The sequence below is a fragment of the Drosophila rhopaloa genome, unplaced genomic scaffold (assembly GCF_018152115.1).
Source record: "Drosophila rhopaloa isolate 14029-0021.01 unplaced genomic scaffold, ASM1815211v1 contig_153, whole genome shotgun sequence".
NCBI lineage: Eukaryota > Metazoa > Arthropoda > Insecta > Diptera > Drosophilidae > Drosophila > Drosophila rhopaloa.
In genome coordinates this window covers 850,492-872,742 of record NW_025335032.1, presented here as the reverse complement: position 1 = coordinate 872,742, position 22,251 = coordinate 850,492, and the positions used below count along the sequence as shown (strand labels likewise).

At 36.5% G+C, this 22,251-nt stretch overlaps 1 long non-coding RNA gene across 1 annotated transcript; it reads right to left on the bottom strand.

Annotated features, from left to right (window-relative positions):
* Positions 1-14,818: 14,818 nt before the first annotated feature.
* On the bottom strand, positions 14,819-16,302 carry LOC123037193. Its single transcript, XR_006417394.1, has 3 exons — positions 15,919-16,302; positions 15,349-15,468; positions 14,819-15,274 (listed from the first exon to the last, which is right to left on the bottom strand). It is a non-coding gene; the product is annotated as an uncharacterized LOC123037193 (long non-coding RNA).
* Positions 16,303-22,251: the final 5,949 nt, after the last annotated feature.

The following is a 22,251-nucleotide window of genomic DNA, read 5'->3' as shown; positions in this document are numbered from 1 at the left end:
TTATCGTGTACACCGCAAAACATCTTTTCTTCGAGGCGCCGCCGGAGATTGCCTCAGTCAATTTTTAATATTTTTGAAAGAAAAAAATCACACATATTGCAAAAAACAAAAATGAGCTGAGACTATCCGTATCGCCAATAAAAATTTTTAAAAAATGTCAGATTTTTCACCGAATTAACTATATCCCCTCCCCCCTTAATCAAACTTCAGCGGAACGCACTTATTTAAAGTAAAGTGTGAAAGTTTTTTGGCGTCTTGGTTGTGACACAAGAAATTAAATGCATTAAAGGGGACAAGTTTTTTTTGCAAATAGCAACAACGTTAGTGCAGATTTTAGTAACGCGCTTATTCTAGGAAATATTAATATTTTTTGTTTTTTTATTTTTATTATATGTCACATTTCATTACATTCTACCTTTTTATACGCCATTTAATTCAACGGTATATTTAGCTTTGGCTTTAAATTTGACATTATACAATGGAAAACGAATGTACGGGGCTGGTTTTGTAAATCATTATTATAATTATAATTTTGATAGGCAAATCATGTATTAATGTAAATATTTTAATCTGCTGATATCTGTTGATAAATTCAGTACAAAGAGGGTTATTATACTATGCCAGCACAATAACACTCTTGACTTCGAAGGTGTTAAATGTCCTTGAATTTATTTATATTTTTTCCCGGTTCTCTTCAGTCATCGATTTCAGAAGCGAAGAGAAATTAATTAAATATACTGCGTTTGTTATCCCTCGGTATCTGAGGATGCCTTTGGGATTGACGTATGGGCATGCAGTGGTCCAGAGATTTATTTTAGAAACTTTTCCAAGAATTTAAAATGAATTATAGTGTAAAAGGTAGATAAGCATACAAAGATTTCGTAAAATAATTTAGAAATAATCAAGAATAAATGTGTATTTTTAAATAAACAATGTGAGTTCCTAGGTCGATAGATATGGAAAATTAAAAGTCATTATAGATCCCCTACCTGAAAATTTGCAAGCCCTTTATTGTTACCGATGATTTTGTTTAATTGTTAAGGTCTTTGTACTGAAACTTTGCTCCATCCCACCGAACGCACAACACATAAAAGCTTATAAGAAATTCTACCTACCTATTCTTGTAATTTTAAGGCCAGCACCCGGCTGCATATTGATTCTTATTGACTTGGATTTCGGGCCATACTAATACAACGACAGGATAGTGTACTATACCATGTTATGCATCGTTATAGAACAAATTAAGCGTTCTATAAAATGGTTTATGTTTTTCTCTCTGGCTCAAACAACGGAATCAATTAGGCTTGACATTTTACTACCAAATATTAATACTATTTATTTATAAAATAAAAAAAGAGGGAACACAATATCAATACGTTACCTCTTAAACTTTGCAAGCGAATTCCATTCAACTACCACGATACTAATCAATAATGTATGTAATTTTTAAATTATGATACTCATTATAAGAAAATATGAATTCCCATTGTTATTAATAGTAAGTCGTTATTTCAACGCAGAAGTATTTTTTAATAATATTTAAGTGATTCACATTTTTTATGATAATGGTTCAATTTTTTGTTTTTATCCCCGAGAAAGGTTTATTATTTATAATAATTTAAAATGTATTTAAAAACACACTGAACCGACATCTTCAATAAAGATTTTATTTTTACGTATTTACAATTTTAAGTCTTGAAGCTTTCACAAATTTTGACTTGAGCATTGGCTCCGCTTAGTAACCCCGCGAACCTTCTCACAGAACTCAACCGAACTAAATGAGCGAACATCCTTTAGTTGCCTTTGCTGTATATTTAGCACGGTGACGACGAAACAGTGTTCCATCATACTGGTGAGTATGCGTGTATCCATACACTTACGTGTGGGTATTTGTTGGTCGATGTTGAATTACTGCTGTGTGAGTGAAATTATAAAGGGAGTACGGTACTTTGTAAAACCTGAATTGATAGGTAACTTTTTTATACCCTTGCAGAGGGTATTATAATTTTGGTCAAAAGTGTGCAACGCAGTGAAGGAGACATCTCCGACCCTATAAAGTATATATATTCTTGATCAGGATCACCTCCTGAGTTGATATAGCCATGTCCGTCTGTCCGTCTGTCTGTCCGTCTGTCTGTTTCTACGCAAACTAGTCTCTCAGTTTGAAAGCTATCGAGTTCAAACTTTGCACACACCCTTATTTCCTTTGCACGCAGTATATGTGTCGGAACGGCCGGGATCGGCCGACTATATCCTATAGCTGCCATAACTTTGGTGTTTGTAAAGTTAGGAAGTTGGGATTTTCTATGGGTTTTATTTTTAGCCAATCAATCCGACCTACCAAATTTCATAAGGATCGGCCGACTATATCCTATAGCTGCCATATAACTGAATGATCGGAAATGCTATAACTTTGGTGTTTGTAAAGTTAGGAAGGGATTTTCTATGGGTTTTATTTTTAGCCAATCAGTGAGACCTATCAAATTTCATAAGGATCGGTCGACTATATCCTATAGCTGCCATATAGCTGAACGATTGGAAATGCCATAACTTTGGTGTGTTTAAAATTAGGAAGTTGGGATTTTTTATGAGTATTAAGAATGCATCATATGAATAATTTTGGAAAATATAATTTACAGAGTATTCTGCAAGGGTATATCAACTTCGGCTCCGCCCGAAGTTAGCTTTCCTTTCTTGTTTTTTAACATTTTGTTGTATATTTTGAAACTGTAAAACTTGTAAAATTTATTAAGATGACAAAAGTATTAAGTTTAGCAACTGTGATTTTATTAAATGAAAAACTGACAATGGTATATGTAGATACTTATCTACAAAAACTCACATTTCCAATATATTATAGTTTTGATTTTACCAGGTCAATTTATGATGGTTCGTAAACGCTGCAAGTGTAGAAATAATCTGTTTAGTTTTATTATATCTTATCTGAACTTTACCAAACCAAGTTCATCAACGATAAATTTGTGCGCCTACAAAAATATAATTGACAAATTCAAGTACCAATTAGATCAGAACAACAAAATTCCATTGTATTGACAACAACAACGTCTTTTACGAAAAAAAAATTTAATTAACAGTTCCTTTTATAACTTAAGGACACAGCCGTCAATAAATTTTAAAAGTAGGATAGGTTGGAGCGAAGTGTGCACGGAGAAATTTTCTCAATTCTTGGACAAGCCGCCTAAGAAAAGTAATTTGATTTCTGAAACTGTTTTTAAACCCCTCATATTGTATTCATTGTATTCGTTGGAAAGTATGTAACAGGTAGAAGGAACTGCAGAAGGCGGACTATTATTGGTTCAAGTCGTAATGTTGTGAGAAATAATGGATAAAACTTTACTGCTCAAAAACACATTTTTACGTGGTTTCATAATATATATATATATATATATATTCTTTTATCTGTATACCCATGCATACAAATTATAAATATTTCTGATGGGAATAATCAGCCGCTTAAGCCCATTTTCATGCAAACCATTTAAAAGTTAATTGTACAAAACTTTTTCTATTGCAAGTAATTAAAACAGTACCATAGTTGCCATTGTATTAAAAAATATAACATTTTTACACTTTCCTTGTCAAGGGATCAAGCAATTTTTTACGATTTGGAAATTAAAATTTGAATTTTAAAAGAATTAATAGCTTCCAAATAAGCGTCCGTTAATATGCAAATATTTTTAATTTTTAAGGTACTTTCCAATCGTATCTCGTCATAAACGAACACTTTTCCTTAAAAAATATTAATACGGCACGTAACGTCAGTTAGAATACATTTTTTTAATCAAAAATGTATGATAAAATTCTTAGTGTATTAATATGCATTTTATGTGCTCAAGTATTAGCTTTAATTTAACTACTAATAAATTTCGTATACATTTTGATACCCTAGCAGAGGGTATTATAATTGCAGTCAAAAGTTTGCAACGCAGTAAAGGAGACATTCGGACCCTAAAAAAAGAAAATATATTCTTGATCAGCATTACCACGAGAGTCTAGCATGTCCGTCTGTCCGTACGTATATTTATACCCAAACTAGTCGCTCAGTTTTAAAGATATCTACTTAAAACTTTCCCACTAGTTGTCTTTCTATTGCAGATAGTATATTCGGAATAAGCCGGATCGGACGACTATATCATATAGCTCCCATAGGAACAATCGGAAAAAAAATTTTTACAAAGTATATCTTTGTTGTTATACCCTTGCAAAGGGTATTGTAGGGTAATATAGGTCAAAAGTGTGCAACGCAGTGAAGGAGACATCTCCGACCCTATAAAGTATATCTAATCTTGATCAGGATCGCGTCCTGAGTTAATATAAGCATGTCCGTCTGTCTGTCTGTTTCTACGCGAACTATTCCCTCAGTTTTAAAGCTATCTTCTTGAAACTTTCCCAAAAGTTGTCTTTCTATTTGCAATAACTGCAAGGATATATAAACTTCGGCTTGCCGAAGTTTGCTTCCCTTCTTGTTTTTAATTTTGTTTTGCAAGGGTATATAAGCCTCGGCCTGCCGAAGTTTGCTTCCTTTCTTGCTTTTTTAAATTCAAAATATTTGTGGAACAAAACTTTTTTTAAGTAATTAACCATTTTTAGGGTTGCAAAAAATTGCCTGGGCAAACGGCAAGCCCATTTTTATGCAATTATATATGCAATCTGGACCTGTAGTTTAATTTTCATTTTGTCGCTTTTTTCCATAAAAGCTGGACCACTTGTTTCAGTTAAAAACCATCATATTAGTGAAATTAAAACATTCTAAAGTTGAATAAGCTTGTAGTGCCAAAAATTCATTTCATTCTTGTGGGTATTGAGTATTGTGGCACAGCATTCTTAAAAGTCAACATGATTGCTGTGTCAATAATAAATTTCGTCCCTATATGTACGAGGCACGTCCAGAAAGTAGAGTGCAGGAGGTGCTTCATAGGGTTGGCCGTGTGAGGTCTGTTAACGAGGTAGCGAATGACGGTGCGAATTCCGCACTTGGCGGGAGACACGATCGACATTTTTCGCGAAAGATTCTACTGCGTTAAAAGTTTTCAACACACTCACCTGGTCTCGTTTTGAAGAGGAGGGGTCAAGCTACGCGGCAGTTTTGCTAATATGTCGAAAAAGTATTCCCTAAAGCTGTGAGAGCACCAGTACACTGAAATTATAATACCCATTGCAAGGGTATAAAAATAAGATTGGCACGTCCTAAATTAAAAAGCATATTATTAGTTTAAGTCCGCATTTTGTATACCTATACCTGATCATATAGGAAGGCCAAAGTCTCCCGGATCGATTAAAAAGATAATTATTAATCTTTTTGATCAAATCCATTGTCAGTCAGGGATTTACCACGGATGCAAGTATCCAACATGTGAATGGGTGCCACAATTTTCAGCTAATATAATTGCGAATCAAGTTTTGTATATTGCCTTCCCAGTTCCCAACAATTGCATCGGTCAGCATGTTTAATTTCACAGAGTACTTTTAAATTTCATGTTACATGGATTTTATTCTGAAGTCTAGTTCTAAGATCAAAAAACGAGTTCATCAGCGGAAAAACTTAAATCTATCCAGTGTGCCAGCATTTTTAAGAACTAAGGGTGCCACGTTCGTACCTTCAATCACCTAGGTTTCTTGACAGACAGTTGAAATTCAAAAATGTTATTTACGGGAAAGAGCCTTTAAAGGATATTCTCATCTACCTTGGCAAGACAAATCTGCCTATGTACAATGAAATTATGAAACAATACCATTTAAATTTATTATTTTTATTACATTTTTTTAATTTACTAATAATTATTTCGTAATTTGTAGTCTTAGCTGCGATAAAGTCTTGGTTTTTATACCCTTGCAGAGGGTATTATAACTTCAGTCAAAAGTTTGCAACGCAGTGAAGGAGACATTTCCGACCCTATAAAGTATATATATTCTTGATCAGCATCACCATGAGAGTCGATCTAGCCATGTCCGTCTCTCCGTCCGTCTGTCCGTCCGTCCGTTTCTACGCAAACTAGACACTCAGTTTTAAAGCTATCTGCTTGAAATTTTCCCAAAAGTTGTCTTTCTATTGCAGGTGGTATATAAGTCGGAACGAGCCGGATCGGGCCACTATATCATATAGATGCCACATAACTGAACGATCGGAAATGCCATAACTTAGGTGTTTTTTAAGTTAGGAAGTTGGGATTTTCTATGGGTTTTATTTTTGGCCAATCAGTCTGACCTACCAAACTTCATAAGGATCGGACGACTATATCTTATACCTGCCATATAACTGAACGATTGGAAATTCCATAACTTTGGTGTTTTTAAAGTTAGGAAGTTGGGATTTTTTATGAGTATTAAGAATGCATCATATGAATAACCGATCCGAATCGGTAAATTGCAGAATATAATTTACCGAATATTCTGCAAGGGTATATCAACTTCGGCTCCGCCCGAAGCTAGCTTTCTTTTCTTGTTTATTTTTATGCAATTATATTCCGTTATGTTAATGTATCTGGACATGTATCTCAAATGTAAGTTCTTTTGTCGCCTTTTTATACCCTTGCAGAGGGTATTATAATGTTGGTCAAAACTGTGCAACGCAGTGAAGGAGACATCTCCGACCCTATAAAGTATATATATTCTTAATCAGGATCGCCTGCTGAGTTAATATAAGCATGTCCGTCTGTCTGTTTCTACGCAAACTAGTCTCTTAGTATTAAAGATATCGAATTGAAATTTGCACACACCCTTCTTTCCTTTGCACGCAGTATATAAGTCGGAACGAGCCGAATCGGGCGACTATATCCTATAGCTGCCATACAAATGATTGATCGAAAATGCCATAACTTTGGTGTTTGTAAAGTTAGGAAGTTGGGATTTTCTAAGCGTTTTTTTTTGGCCAATCAATCCGACCTACCAAATTTCATAAGGATCGGCCGAATATATCCTATAGCCGCCATATAACTGATTGTTCGGAAATGCCATAACTTTGGTGTTTTTTTAAATTTAGGAAGTTGGGATTTTTTATGAGTATTAAGAATGTATCATATGAATAGTTTTGGAGAATATAATTTACAGAATATTCTGCAAGGGTATATCAACTTCGGCTCCGCCCGAAGTCAGCATTCCTGTCTTGTTCTATATAAGCTGGATCACTGTGCGTCGACGAAAATCAACCTCGGGACTTCCGCATAACTAACAAAAACATTGATTCAGTAAATGAGACCAGTCATGTTAAGTTCGTATAATTAAAATATAGGCTAAATTTTATACCATATTTTGTTAAGTTTTATTATAAAGAAATGTCATGGTATTTTCGTCATATATTTGAGCAATACTGAAAAAATATTATCCCGATATGGGATAACGGGATTATCAGCTCGGCTAATAATAAGTTGTGAATTCACATCCGGTTACTTCGACGCCAATTTTTTACATATGATTTTTATATGACACTTTCATGCCATCAGTACCAGAGTTACTAAGGTAAAGCCTAGCAGCAACAAAAGGACTTACAATTGAGCTACGTCCAGATTTATTAATATGTGCTTATAAAAACAACAGAATATAATTACATACAAATGGACTTTCCGTCAGCACTAGTCATTAAAATACTTAATGACTTATAAAAAATATATTTCTTTTTCCAATATTTTTAATTTCAATAAAATCATTATTACTTAAAATTATTGGATATTGTTTTTTCGGGTTTTCGCTCCTTGAAAAATCATTACGGGCTGAAATTGTACCACGTGGGCAATCTTTAATTTAAGGAATTTTTGTCAGAAGTTTTAAAGGTCACATAAATAATAAGTAAATAAAAGTGGCTTAACACTTGCAAAAATCTTGAGACCAATTTGTGTGGGAAATTGTTCCACGGTTACCAATACGTAACTCATAAAGCAATTTAATTTTTTTTGTAGAATATATAACCTAAAAATTCAAATTTGTAATCAAAAAGAAACATTTTAACACTGGTTATTTCAAACTATCTACATATGTTAGATTATTCTTCTAGATGTTTGGAAAGTTCATATGCGTCTGCATGGGATTTTAAATGCTTGAGGTGAAAATAGGTCATATTGTAATAAAAGGTAACTATGAGTAGTTAGCCAGGACGGGCACTTCCTTCCCTTTATCTCAACAAAAGATTAACATGGCAAAGGCTACTTGTAATCTTAAATGCAAAGAACACCTTAACCTGCTAGCAAATAAAAATTAAAAAAACCTCACATCCTGCAGAACCTCGTTCGAAATTTGCACGCTCCGAGCGCCCAAATGACCAAAAGAACTACATTCCCTTTACGGAACAGAGCCATGGGCCATGGAGGTACGGGCTATTACAGGACACTGGCTGGTCGGAACACGCTTATCCCGACTCTCTAAAACTTATTGTGCAATTCACCTGGCACATTTATTTCAGAAATAAATGTACCCTCTTTAGGCAAAGATGGGGATTTAAACATAGCTACCAACACCCTACCTAACCTAACACAATTGATTTAAAACCTTATTTTGATTAATTTATATTTTTTGGCTCAAGTTATTAAGTTTTCATGAAATTGTTAAAAATTGAACTTACACTAAGTTCGTTTAGGGCAAGGGCGGGAGCACTATAAAGTTCTATCTCGCTCTCGGCGAGGTCCAACCTTCGTTAAGCTAGGCTCTAAGTAATTTGTCTAAATATAGAATGCCATTTGTTGAATTAAATTGACGTTTATTCTTTTCGTTTTCGTTAGTTTTTTTTGCAAACTTAAATTTTTAGCCCCTCACAAGTTTTCGGTATATTTAAATTAGAAAACTATCTAATTTTTCATGGCGCCCCGGGTTGGACGCTAAAATTATTAATTAAAAGGCAACTTTATGACAGTGACACAAATAACCACGAAAGAAACCTATACCTTTGAAGAATATTCTGTAAATTATATTCTCCAAATTATTCTTATACATTCTTAATGCTCATACTTCTTCAGGGAGTGACAGTAACGGGCAGTAACGGTCATAAAAATTACGACGGAGATTACAACCCTTTACTTTTTAGATAACAGAACATTTAAAGAAATCCACGGGATTATCCCATTATAACAGGTAAAATTTGGCAAACCGTCAATTGGTTCAATGAACACGTGTAAGGGGCAAGAATTGTGCAAAGGACCGGAATTGCGCAACCGGTAACGCAGGTATGAGTGCAATTTATAGTAACTGTACAAAATCAGGTAATACATTTTTTTGATTGGTCGAATCGGAAAAAATAGCAATATATCATATAGCTCCCATAGGAACAATCGGAAAACAAATTTGTACAAAGTATATCTTTGTTGTTATACCCTTGCAAAGGGTATTGTAGGGTAATATAGGTCAAAAGTGTGCAACGCAGTAAAGGAGACATCTCCGACCCTATAAAGTATATCTAATCTTGATCAGGATCGCGTCCTGAGTTAATATAAGCATGTCCGTCTGTCTGTCTGTTTCTACGCGAACTATTCCCTCAGTTTTAAAGCTATCTTCTTGAAACTTTCCCAAAAGTTGTCTTTCTATTTGCAATAACTGCAAGGATATATAAACTTCGGCTTGCCGAAGTTTGCTTCCCTTCTTGTTTTTAATTTTGTTTTGCAAGGGTATATAAGCCTCGGCCTGCCGAAGTTTGCTTCCTTTCTTGCTTTTTTAAATTCAAAATATTTGTGGAACAAAACTTTTTTTAAGTAATTAACCATTTTTAGGGTTGCAAAAAATTGCCTGGGCAAACGGCAAGCCCATTTTTATGCAATTATATATGCAATCTGGACCTGTAGTTTAATTTTCATTTTGTCGCTTTTTTCCATAAAAGCTGGACCACTTGTTTCAGTTAAAAACCATCATATTAGTGAAATTAAAACATTCTAAAGTTGAATAAGCTTGTAGTGCCAAAAATTCATTTCATTCTTGTGGGTATTGAGTATTGTGGCACAGCATTCTTAAAAGTCAACATGATTGCTGTGTCAATAATAAATTTCGTCCCTATATGTACGAGGCACGTCCAGAAAGTAGAGTGCAGGAGGTGCTTCATAGGGTTGGCCGTGTGAGGTCTGTTAACGAGGTAGCGAATGACGGTGCGAATTCCGCACTTGGCGGGAGACACGATCGACATTTTTCGCGAAAGATTCTACTGCGTTAAAAGTTTTCAACACACTCACCTGGTCTCGTTTTGAAGAGGAGGGGTCAAGCTACGCGGCAGTTTTGCTAATATGTCGAAAAAGTATTCCCTAAAGCTGTGAGAGCACCAGTACACTGAAATTATAATACCCATTGCAAGGGTATAAAAATAAGATTGGCACGTCCTAAATTAAAAAGCATATTATTAGTTTAAGTCCGCATTTTGTATACCTATACCTGATCATATAGGAAGGCCAAAGTCTCCCGGATCGATTAAAAAGATAATTATTAATCTTTTTGATCAAATCCATTGTCAGTCAGGGATTTACCACGGATGCAAGTATCCAACATGTGAATGGGTGCCACAATTTTCAGCTAATATAATTGCGAATCAAGTTTTGTATATTGCCTTCCCAGTTCCCAACAATTGCATCGGTCAGCATGTTTAATTTCACAGAGTACTTTTAAATTTCATGTTACATGGATTTTATTCTGAAGTCTAGTTCTAAGATCAAAAAACGAGTTCATCAGCGGAAAAACTTAAATCTATCCAGTGTGCCAGCATTTTTAAGAACTAAGGGTGCCACGTTCGTACCTTCAATCACCTAGGTTTCTTGACAGACAGTTGAAATTCAAAAATGTTATTTACGGGAAAGAGCCTTTAAAGGATATTCTCATCTACCTTGGCAAGACAAATCTGCCTATGTACAATGAAATTATGAAACAATACCATTTAAATTTATTATTTTTATTACATTTTTTTAATTTACTAATAATTATTTCGTAATTTGTAGTCTTAGCTGCGATAAAGTCTTGGTTTTTATACCCTTGCAGAGGGTATTATAACTTCAGTCAAAAGTTTGCAACGCAGTGAAGGAGACATTTCCGACCCTATAAAGTATATATATTCTTGATCAGCATCACCATGAGAGTCGATCTAGCCATGTCCGTCTCTCCGTCCGTCTGTCCGTCCGTCCGTTTCTACGCAAACTAGACACTCAGTTTTAAAGCTATCTGCTTGAAATTTTCCCAAAAGTTGTCTTTCTATTGCAGGTGGTATATAAGTCGGAACGAGCCGGATCGGGCCACTATATCATATAGCTGCCACATAACTGAACGATCGGAAATGCCATAACTTAGGTGTTTTTTAAGTTAGGAAGTTGGGATTTTCTATGGGTTTTATTTTTGGCCAATCAGTCTGACCTACCAAACTTCATAAGGATCGGACGACTATATCTTATACCTGCCATATAACTGAACGATTGGAAATGCCATAACTTTGGTGTTTTTAAAGTTAGGAAGTTGGGATTTTTTATGAGTATTAAGAATGTATCATATGAATAGTTTTGGAGAATATAATTTACAGAATATTCTGCAAGGGTATATCAACTTCGGCTCCGCCCGAAGTCAGCATTCCTGTCTTGTTCTATATAAGCTGGATCACTGTGCGTCGACGAAAATCAACCTCGGGACTTCCGCATAACTAACAAAAACATTGATTCAGTAAATGAGACCAGTCATGTTAAGTTCGTATAATTAAAATATAGGCTAAATTTTATACCATATTTTGTTAAGTTTTATTATAAAGAAATGTCATGGTATTTTCGTCAAATATTTGAGCAATACTGAAAAAATATTATCCCGATATGGGATAACGGGATTATCAGCTCGGCTAATAATAAGTTGTGAATTCACATCCGGTTACTTCGACGCCAATTTTTTACATATGATTTTTATATGACACTTTCATGCCATCAGTACCAGAGTTACTAAGGTAAAGCCTAGCAGCAACAAAAGGACTTACAATTGAGCTACACGTCCAGATTTATTAATATGTGCTTATAAAAACAACAGAATATAATTACATACAAATGGACTTTCCGTCAGCACTAGTCATTAAAATACTTAATGACTTATAAAAAATATATTTCTTTTTCCAATATTTTTAATTTCAATAAAATCATTATTACTTAAAATTATTGGATATTGTTTTTTCGTGTTTTCGCTCCTTGAAAAATCATTACGGGCTGAAATTGTACCACGTGGGCAATCTTTAAAGGAATTTTTGTCAGAAGTTTTAAAGGTCACATAAATAATAAGTAAATAAAAGTGGCTTAACACTTGCAAAAATCTTGAGACCAATTTGTGTGGGAAATTGTTCCACGGTTACCAATACGTAACTCATAAAGCAATTTAGTTTTTTTTGTAGAATATATAACCTAAAAATTCAAATTTGTAATCAAAAAGAAACATTTTAACACTGGTTATTTCAAACTAAAAATGTTAAATTATTCTTCTAGATGTTTGGAAAGTTCATATGCGTCTGCATGGGATTTTAAATGCTTGAGGAAAAATAGGTCATATTGTAATAAAAGGTAACTATGAGTAGTTGGCCAGGATGGGCACTTCCTTCCCTTTATCTCAACAAAAGATTAACATGTCAAAGGCTACTTGTAATCTTAAATGCAAAGAACACCTTAACCTGCTAGCAAATAAAAATTAGAAAAACCTCACATCCTGCAGAACCTCGTTCGAAATTTGCACGCTCCGAGCGCCCAAATGACCAAAAGAACTACATTCCCTTTAAGGAACAGAGCCATGGGCCATGGAGGTACGGGCTATTACAGGACACTGGCTGGTCGGAACACGCTTATCCCGACTCTCTAAAAGCTCAAGTTATTAAGTTTTCATGAAATTGTTAAAAATTGAACTTACACTAAGTTCGTTTAGGGCAAGGGCGGGAGCACTATAAAGTTCTATCTCGCTCTCGGCGAGGTCCAACCTTCGTTAAGCTAGGCTCTAAGTAATTTGTCTAAATATAGAATGCCATTTGTTGAATTAAATTGACGTTTATTCTTTTCGTTTTCGTTAGTTTTTTTTGCAAACTAAAAATTTTAGCCCATACAAGTTTTCGGTATATTTAAATTAGAAAACGATCTAATTTTTCATGGCGCCCCGGGTTGGACGCTAAAATTATTAATTAATAGGCAACTTAGTGACAGTGACAGAAATAAACACGAAAGAAACCTATACCTTTGAAGAATATTCTGTAAATTATATTCTCCAAATTATTCTTATACATTCTTAATACTCATACTTCTTCAGGGAGTGACAGTAACGGTGACAGTAATGATTAGTAACAGAGACATTTAAAGAAATCCACGGGATTATCCCATTATAACCTGGTAACAGGTAAAATTTGGCAAACTGTCAATTGGTTCAATGAACACGTGTAAGGGGCAAGAATTGTGCAAAGGACCGGAATTGCGCAACCGGTAACGCAGGTATGAGTGCAATTTATTGGTCGAATCGGAAACAATAGCACTACAGATTAGGACCAAAATGATTCATAACACCTAAATACATAAAATAAACATGAATTTTTATTGCCTTTTTGAAAAGGGTCAAACTAGGTAACCTTTAAATGGTCAATGGATAATTCTTTTTTATTTGGGACATTACCTAACTGGGCTATATATTCAGAAATCCTATAATCCGTAGATCAGTCAATGAAAAAATTGATCGACTTACGACGTTACTCTGTCAGTCTGTGAAAAGTATTTTTACAAGTGCAAACATTTAAAGAGAGAAGAAGTATTTTTTAACAGTGCAAAGTAATTTTTATCAGTGAAAAAATTCAAAGTGTGCCAAAGTATTTTTTGAGAATTTGTGAAATTCCTTGCGTGAATTACCCCCAGTAAATTCGTTCCGAAATAATAACGCCACGAGTGAACGTTAAGTTCATAGGAAATTATAACTATATTTGCTAATAAGCCGTGTCTCTTCTTTTCACGGTGAAGTACAATGTCGAAGTCGTTTTTAGTGTGAGTGATGTGACCAGTTTGTTACTTTGTAAATAATACTCCAAATTACAACACGCGCCCACAAAATAACCATATATAAATTAATTGATACAAGTGATGATTGAAGTAGATATCGAAGAACTCGCTTAGCTGCTTTCCAGTGGTTAGCATCGTAGCTCGAGTTGAACTGACTTAAGAAGTTCACTGCGTAGGCCATGATACAATAACATAAGGTAGTCTCGTCGGCAAATTTTGGTACCCTACTATTAAAACAATGAGTGCGAGTGAGACGGGAACTGTTTAGTAAGTGCGAGCAGAGCGACAATAGAATGTGTGGATTAACCCTTAGATGGTTCAGGGGGTTTTTTTTGCCTTTCCTAATAAAAGTAGTTTAATTTTTTTTATAATTTAATTTTTAATAATTTTGAATTTGAAATTAGGCGTTGTTTTTGTCTCTGAATACTGAGTCTTTTGTTAAGATTCTTAATTCTAAAATATATTCTAATCTTAAAATAAAACTTTTTTATGTCTAAACTTATATTAACATTTTCGGCTGCAATTATTAAAGTTTCGTTTACATTATTTGTTATTTTAAAAGTATCACAGCGATTCCTCCCACAGCGCTCTTTTTTCCAAACATTTCGGTGCCTTTACGTCATCGACGTGTTTGCGGCACACATTGCAAAATGTCATGTTGCTCAAGGGTTAATTTCCTAAAAAATTCGTCCGCAGACAACCTTTCCCTTCGAAAGACGAACACGCACTGACCAAAACCTGAACGTTTAGACAGCCGACGAGACTACCTTATGTTATTGTATCATGGCGTAGGCGATGTCTGGTCGAGTCATAACTAGTGTTGGGAAAGGTACTGTTTTTTTTACCTAAGTAAGGTAAAAGCTCTTTGGCAAAAATAAATACCTAGGTACGGTAAAGATACTTCATTTTCCGAGTGTTTTTAATTTTTATGATTTTTTTGTTTTATTTATTTGTTTGTTTGATTTATTACATTGGCGAATCAATTCAACTTAAAATAAGACTAGGTTTCAGGTTTTAGTCCTCTTAAAAATAACATTATCTTTTCATTTTCATATAACAATCAAAATTTAAATGTTGTCTTTTTTTAACATAACTAATTTTTCGAAAAACTCGTCCCCCAGCTTGTTTCGTATTGGGGTTCACAATTAAAAAAATATTTCAACTCGCGCTGAGCTGGGCAGAATTTCATTGCATTTTAGGAATACATCCAAAATGCGTTTATATTTATGTTAAGCTGTTAAATTTGTGTAATGCTCAACGTGAAATTTTGGTAAAATCTCCCCCACGATGTAGTGGCACACTTTCTGATTGATCTGCAAATATTTAAATAAATACACATTATTATATTATATATTGAGTTATTAAATTTTGTCATTAATGTAATTACCTGGGCTGAACTCAAGGAACCGAAAAACGATTTTGAATTTTCCTTAGAAAGTTCCTTATTAGTTTCAGTTTTCTTAGCTTTCATGGCCTCTTACTCCGTGTAACTGCTTGGATGAACCCCCTAAGTTTGTTGAAGATTTTTTTAAATTAAGTCAAAATTTTTAAGCCCATAGGCTTAATTGTGTGTATACATTTTTAAAACACACGGCATGCATAAATGTAGAGTTTTACGTGCATTAATGCATTTATGAAACCCCCTTTTACATATTTCGGCGCGCAAAAATTCCGTATGTAGAAACTTTTGACTATATATTGTTCATTTGTATATGCTGTATTCATACGGCATTTTTGCGCGCCAAATACACTTTTTTCTTAAGATGTACAAGAGTAAATGTGTATTTGGCGCGCAAAAATTCCGTACATATGTAGAAACTTTTGACTATACATGCATGTTAACGTACATACGGCATTGTTGAGCGCCAAATTCACTTGGGTTTCATAAATACATTGATGTGGTGATACGTACATACATTAGTGCACAGTATAATATACAATAAAACTGCGATTTTACCCCTAGTCATATTTTCATTCTCAAATATGTTTGTGCAGATTTATCATCAAATTTGATTGTTTTATTGAGACACAACACGCACTTGCAGTCCGGCTTAAAAAATGTGCCATTTAATATTACTGGCAATACTTTATACATTTATATTTTCTTTTTCGGCAATGCAAAGGTTACTTCACAAAACGAACATGAGAATGGCTAAGTTCCACTGACTTTTAATTCTGCGTTCCGACTATTACAATTTCGAAACGAAACGTACGTGTACCATGACGTGGAGATGTGGTGGACTAAGCTTATTTCAGTGTCGCAGTCAGATTTGGCTATTTTAAATCAGAGCATTGTTCAATACCTAATAATTCCAAACGTATATAAAAATCTGTAGCTAGGTAAGGTAAAAGATACCCAATTATATTTATCTAGGTAAGGTAAAAGGTACCAAAAAATTGTACCTAGGTACGTACCTGGGTAAAAGTATCTAGGTATGTCCCAGCACTGGTCATAACTGAAATAAACATTAAAGTGCCAATTAAACTTTGATATGGATACCTTTCCATTACATTTTCGTTGGGTTGTTCCGGTCGTTTAAGTGAGCACTTCGCCTCGATTGGAGTTGCAGCAGGTTTCCAATCAACCAATTTGAATCTCTTCAAAGTTATATTAATGTACTTTTGCTGTGACATTGAAACAGTACGCTTTTGCAAGTTTTGATCAAATTCAATACCCAAACAGTTTTTAACAGGACCAATATCCTTCATTTCAAACGCCTTGTTTAAATGATCTTTCGCTTGAATAAGCCATTTTGGATGATTTGTGGCTAACAATAAATCGTCGACATAAATAGTGATAAACAAAATTTTCTGCCCTTTTCTCTTTGCGAAAAAACATGGATCCTGTTTCGTTGGCTCGCATTCAATTTCTTTAAGTTTTTCGGTGAGCTTGCAGTACCAGCGCAAACCTGATTGCCGTAAGCCATAAGCGCCTTTTTGATTAGGCATGTGGGATTTGTGGCTCTCTTTTCTCCTGCGGTCAGCTCATTTGCCATAGCCACAATTTTGGGATCAGCTGCAATCTGTATGGATCCGATGGGTCCACCTGCTTTTAATCGCCGCGCAAACTCCATGAAGTCATCGGGAACACTCATGTACACCTTTTCTTCTAGCTCGCCGTTGAGGTAAGCAGTGACGACGTCCATCTGATGGATTTGCATATCAAATTCTGCTGCTCGAGCTGTCAATAGCCTTATTGACGTAGATCGCACCACCAAGGAAAACGATTCCTGAAAATCCTCTCCAGGACGCTGAGAGCAGCCTTTCGCTACAAGTCGAACTTTCTTCTTTCCTGTATTAGAGCCATCGTCCTTGATTCGAAACACTAATTTGTTTCCGATAAACTTTCTGTCACTTGGCCGTTCAACGATCTCCCACGTTTTGTTGATAATGTGGGCCATGTATTCGTCCTCTATTGCCTGGGACCAGCCGATAGAATCAACGGAGCTCTTCGCTTCGTCAAGGGTTTCCGGATCATCCGTGATGGCTACGTAAACACATTCGCATTCCTCAAATACGTCTTTCGGTGTCAAATCGGCATCTTCAACTATTTCTTTCTGCGTTGGGTGATACATTTTCCGCGGTCTACCGGGTTTCCCATTTCTTTCTATTTTGGGACGTCTTCTACCATGTTTCGGCGCATTTGGTTGCACCATTTCGTCGCTTGATGAGTCATCATCGTGGTCTTCCGGATGACTTAGATCGGCTTCTTGCTTTGTTTGGATTTCAACGCCGATTTCTTGCTCGTCATCGTAGAACTCGGAGTGAACGCTGTTAAATCCTGGAATATTCAAAAATTTAACATCTTTGCTTACGAAAGTCACTCGACTCTTCGGCGAATAAAAACGATACGCTTTGGACTCTGAGTCATATCCAACCAGAATGCACTCTTCCGACCTTCATTCGAACTTGCCTTGATTTTTGCCTTTAACAAGTGCATATGCTTTTGTACCGAAAATACGCAGATGCCATACAGTCGGTATTTTACCTGTCCACTGGGTATAAGGAATTCCGCCATCTAAAGCCTTTGTCGGACATCTGTTTCGGATGTAGCTTGCCGTGTTTACCGCTTCTGCCCAAAACGATGGTGGTGCCCCAGACTGCCTCATCATGCCTCGGGCCATTTCGATTAAAGTACGGTTGTGCCGCTCCGCAATCCCATTTTGTTGCGGCGTGTGCGGTGTAGTTAGTCGTCTCCTTATTCCATGTGTCTTGAAAAAATTTTCCATTGCCTTATTGCAATACTCGGTGCCGTTGTCCGATTGAAGAGCCTTAATCTTCCTGCCTGTAAAGTTTTCCGCCGAGGCTTTATAGGCCTTGAAAGCCTCGAATACATCAGATTTCTGCTTAAGAAAATGTGTCTCACAATAGCGGCTGTAATCATCTATAAAGGTGACAAAATATTTGCGGTGCAATTTCTAATAAACAGCTGGTTCTCTTATCATCCGCCCTTTTGTATGAAGACACTGTTTGTTTTTCACTGATACAGACTTCACACTCGGATGGGTTTAAGTTCTCACCAAGCTCCAAACCATGCACTTTTCCTGATCTTGCCATACTTATTAGATCACCTCTATTTAGGTGACCCATTCTGCGATGCCACAAATCGAAATTGTTTTGATTTTCTGTCATCTCCAAAATGTTTAGCAATTAACCATTCTTTCCCGTTGTTTAAAACGACTGCATAATTTTTCCGAAAATGCACCTCAAAACCTTTGTCTGTAATTTTCGACACAGATAATAAATTTTGGCGTAGATCAGACACATACAGAACTTCTCTCAGTGTTACTTCGCTCTCACGTTTTACGTCGTTTGTTCTGATTTGCACGTTTATATCGCCGACTCCGTTTACTTTGGTTGTTTCCTTATTTGCCAAATGCAGCTTTTTATCAGTGGTCTCTATATTTTTAAATAGTCTCGCGTTTGAACTCATATGAGATGTGCACCCACTATCAATACACCACATACTGCCTAGAGCTGCTGCACCGTTTACCTCTTCTGCAATATTTAGCGTTGTTGCCATATTCCCTTTTTCGTCGGACTTCTCACTCTGTCTAGTGTTTCGTCTCCACGTGCAGTTCCGCGCTAGATGCCCAATTTTATTGCAGGCGAAACATTTTCTGTTCTCCTTTGGAGCCGTTTCCTTCGCATAGCTGTACTTCTGCTTGCTGTACTTATGCCGGCTTGCGTACATTGCGCTTTGATCATCTCGTTCGATTTTTGTTTTACGCGCACTAGATTCTTCTAGAATTTTGTCACGAAGTACACTTGGACCTGGCAAGTCGTCTCTGGATTCCATTGCGCACCGAAATGTTTCGTACGATTCCGGTAAACTGTCTAGTAATAGTATTGCTAACAGATCGTAACCTATTTCAACTCCAATTTCCTTGAGTTTGGCCACGGCGTCGAAGAAATCATGGATATGTTGGCGTACATCTCCATCCTCAGACATTCGTGATAGCGCGATCCGTTTCAATAGGCCAGCTTTTCGCACGGGGCCTCTTGATTAAAACTGCTCCTGAAGTCTTAACCAACAAGCATGCGAAGTTTCGCAACCGTCCAGTAGTGGCAACTCGGACGCGCAAATGGACAATATTATGTACGCTCGGGCCTTTTCATCTTGCCGCCACCATGCCACCTTCTTGTCTTCTTCAGACGGGCATTCTTGTGTACCGCTTACATACTCCCATAAATCGTTTTTTACTAATACGGCACGCATCTTTAATTTCCACGTATCGTAGTTTTCTGCATTAAGCGCCTCGATCTTGATGAACGCACCCGCCATTTTTGATTTCGCGACTTGGTTCGTCCGTACAAGATTAAGAAAAACTTCCTGGGTTCTCTTGGTTAGACTGGGCCCATAACCTGTGAGAATTTGTGGAATTCCTTGCGTGAATCACCCCCAGTAAATCCGTTCCGAAATAATAACGCCACAAGTGAACGTTAAGTTCATAGGAAATTATAACTATATTTTCTAAAAAGCCGTGTCTCTTCTTTTCACGGTGAAGTACAATGTCGGGGTCGTTTTTGTGTGAGTGATGTGACCAGTTTGTTACTTTGTAAATAATACTCCAAATTACAACATATTTTTACATGTGATAAAAATTAAAAGTACGTTAATAGCGTGCTAACAATTGTTTTCAAGTAATATTTGAAACACAAACTTTGGTAAGTATATTTTGCTAATAACTCCTTAACTTTCAAATTCTCTTAAACTCCTATTATACCCGTGCAATTCCATGTAGGTTATTTTATCTGCAATCATTCCATTATTTTCATTTTTTTCACACAGCATTATAAAAAATGACACGTGTAACTCGCTTGTCCCAAAAGCAACACCGCCAAGCTGCTTTAAGCCGCAGTAGAGCCCGCTATGAACGGAATGCGTCCCAAATAAGAGCTCGGAACTCTCAACATATCGCCAATGCTCGCGGCAATAACCCTAACTTTCGGGAAGAAAGTCGTGCTCAGGAATCCACTGTATGCGCGCAGCGGAGAGGAAGCGAAAGGGTTCGCAACCTTGAACGGATTCGAGACGCAGAAGCGCAAGCGCACAAACTCGTCGGGAGGACTCGGAGGAGCGAAGACAAGAGCAGTTGCGAACCTCCGCTGAGCATGCGTCTCCGAGGACTAACCCTGAAATGCGTTATGCGGAGCGTATTCAGGATCCTGAAAGACATACGAATCGCCCACAGGACCTGGACTATCGTGTCTCAGAGCGGAATCGGGATATGGAGGCACGGGCGACCCGTCGACAGGACTCTGAGAAGCAGTTGCGAAACAATGCTGAGTACTCTACTCGGAGGACTATTCCGGAGTACCGAACGCCGCAGCGCGAGCTGCTCATCGCGAGGACCCAGAGGCACGTGCAAGGGAACAGAAAAGGAACACTGGAGAGCACCAACAGCGACGAAAAGATACGGAAGACAGGCAGCGAGAACGGGAATGGGACGCCGACAACAGGAGAGCAACCAGAAGAAATCCCATCGCAAGATCACAGGAGCAACGGATAAACACCTCACAACGCCGGGAAACACGACAACAGCGGAGGATTCGGGAATAACAAATTCGGCAAATAGATCCCCAAAATCGACTGGATGCCTCCCAAAGGCAGTCGCAACGAAACATGGACGCAAGAGCTCAAGAGGATGATCTGGAACAGGAACGAGGACAACAACGAAATAGGATTCGAGCATCAGCGAGCGATCTGTATCACAGGAACATAAAGAAAAGCCCATCGGCTATTTGTATTTGCTGTGGAGAAACATGGTTCCGTTCGCAGGTAAGTGGATTATACATCCTGGCTATCTTTTCTAAATTTCCTCTCCTAAACGTTGGCAACGCCTTTTATTTGTCAAGAAAATTTTCCTGTCCGTCCGCCAAATATAACTTTTGCCACACTTGTCGTCGTGCCATCTCTCTTGGCAAACTCCCATCACTCTGCCTTGCTAACGGAGTGCTTAAGGGGGTATATAACGTTTTCATTTTCAAAAAATCGGAATTTTTTTGCTTTGTCTTAAATAACAATTTCTTGAGAACATTTCCCCAAATTTTCATAGAGATTTGAGCAGTAGAAAAAAAGTTACATCGCTCCTAGCCGCGCGCCTCCTCCCCGCCCAAACCCAAACTTGAAACTTTAAAGGCGAACATCTCGAAATGGAGTTTTTTGAAAAATGACTTTGCGGTGATATGGATTGGCGAAAAACTACTGAACCGATTTTCTTCAAATTTTTTTTTATATGTTCGTTGTTTCATGTAAAAAATTTTATTTCGCCGAAATAGATAGTTTTTTAAGAATTTTAGCGGCCAAAAAGGTAATTTTTTGGATCAAACGTTCCCGTATCCACAAAAAAAAAAAATTTATAAACGTTCGTTCAAGAACAGGATACTTCTTTAAACTAATGAAATATTTTTTTTTTCGGTATCAGTTGACCCGTTTGTCCTGAGGAATTATCTCCGCAAGGCTCTTAAAAAAAAGCCGTTGAAGAGAAACAGCCACACCTTAAAAACTATTAAATATTTTTTCAAATCTTTTTGCATAAACATTGTCAACAATCTAAACTTTCAGAAAATATAATCATTCATTCATAAAAAAAATAGTTACATACATACAAAAATCGAAACTTTCCTATTTTTTTCGAAAAAAAAAAGGTATATACCCCCTTAAATGGACTCACCTGCCTCGAAGAACGCCTTATTTCACCGAGAATCCCCTTTATGAGGATTATTTCCCTCAACTATGAAAGGCAATGTGAAATCAGAGGGGCAGTGGTGAATGTTCCCGTTTTCA